Source organism: Octodon degus, unplaced genomic scaffold, assembly GCF_000260255.1.
Source record: "Octodon degus isolate 3935 unplaced genomic scaffold, OctDeg1.0 scaffold00005, whole genome shotgun sequence".
Classification (NCBI taxonomy): Eukaryota; Metazoa; Chordata; class Mammalia; order Rodentia; family Octodontidae; genus Octodon; species Octodon degus.
In genome coordinates this window covers 18,893,561-18,895,164 of record NW_004524581.1, presented here as the reverse complement: position 1 = coordinate 18,895,164, position 1,604 = coordinate 18,893,561, and positions in this window count along the sequence as shown.

Here is a 1,604-nt window from a genome sequence, read left to right as displayed (position 1 = left end):
GTTAAGACCAAGATATAGCAAGACCTATATAACAAGAAATGTAACTTTTGTATCTGATAAGGTCAGCCAAGTATTCTCAGGACTTATCCTGTAGCCCCGTATCGCCCTTTGTACATCCTTTTGTCAGTGTCTGACATGAGGATGAGTCACAGCCATTGCTTGACCAATTTGCTCTCTGTGAAAACTTGAGAAAATGTTTTTTCTCTCCATATAACTCTCCCCAGGCTCACTTTACATCATCGGACACATTCCTCTGTGGCTCCATAATCTTCTTGATCAGAAAATTTGGAGCACAACTGAGTTACATGTTGTTACAGTACAGGTTCTTCTATGGCCCAAGTCTTCACTGACCTTGAAAGGCTAGGGCCAAAAGGTTGGCTAACCATGCAGCCCTTCCTTTTCTCCAATTTTGATCTGCTAACTTAGGTTGTTAACCCTCCAGAAGAGAAGCTAATTATTAACCTGCAATATATACAGTTTGGTTAACCCTATCTGTAGAAATGTCAAACATTTTGGCATATCCTAGAACAGATATTTTCCATCAGATATTGATATGTTGAACTTTAAGTCCTTACAGAATATGAAGGAAAAATAATTATATAAAAGTAGAAATAAGCATTAACATATTTTTACAAAGAAATTTAGAAACCTAACCATATACGGAATTGTAAGTCCTTATATTAGGGCGATAATACAATATTTACAGATGTGGGTCTGGTTTATTTCACTAATAAGTATATCTTCAAGGGGCATCCACTTAAATATGAAGGTTTCAAGTTTATCATTCTTTATAGCTCTGTAGTACTCCACTATATAAAAGTACCACATCTTTTTCAACCATTCCACATGTAACAGGCATTTTGGTTGTTTCCAATATCTGGCTATCACAAATTGTGCTGCTATAAACATAGGTACGCATATATCACTATGATATGACGCTTTCAGTTCCTCTGGGAAAATTCCCAGTAGGGGGATAGCAGGCTTGAATGGGATTTCCAGTACTAGTTTTCTAAGGAGTCTCCACATTGATTTCCATAATGGTTGCACCAGTCTACACTCCCACCAACAGTGGAGAAGGGTTCCCCTTTCCCCACAGCCTCTCCAACATTTGTTATTGGTTGATTTCTTTATGATAGCCAGTCTTTCTGGGGTGAGATGATATCTCAGTGTTGTTTTAATTTGCATTTCATGGATGGCTAGTGGTGTGGAGGATTTTTTCATTTATTTATTCACTTCTTTAATTTCATTCTCTGAGAAGTGTGTGTTCATCTCAGATGCCCATTTCTGGATTGGGTCTTTAAATTTAGGGGCCTTAACGTTCTTTAGTTCTTTATAAATTCTAGAGAGCAGATCTTTGTCTGAGTACTTATTAGTTAAGAATTTTTCGAAGTTTGTGGGTTGTCTTTTCACTTTGTTGATAATTTCTTTTCGCGTGAAAAAACTTTTCAGTAAGAGGTGGTCCCAGTTGTTAATTCTTTCAAGTGTTTCCTGTGCGATTTGGTTTCTGTTCATGAACTCTTTGCCTACCCCTATGTCTTCAAGAGATCCTCCTACTTTCTCTTCTAGGAAATTTAGTGTTTCTGTTTTAATGTTCAGTTCTTTAA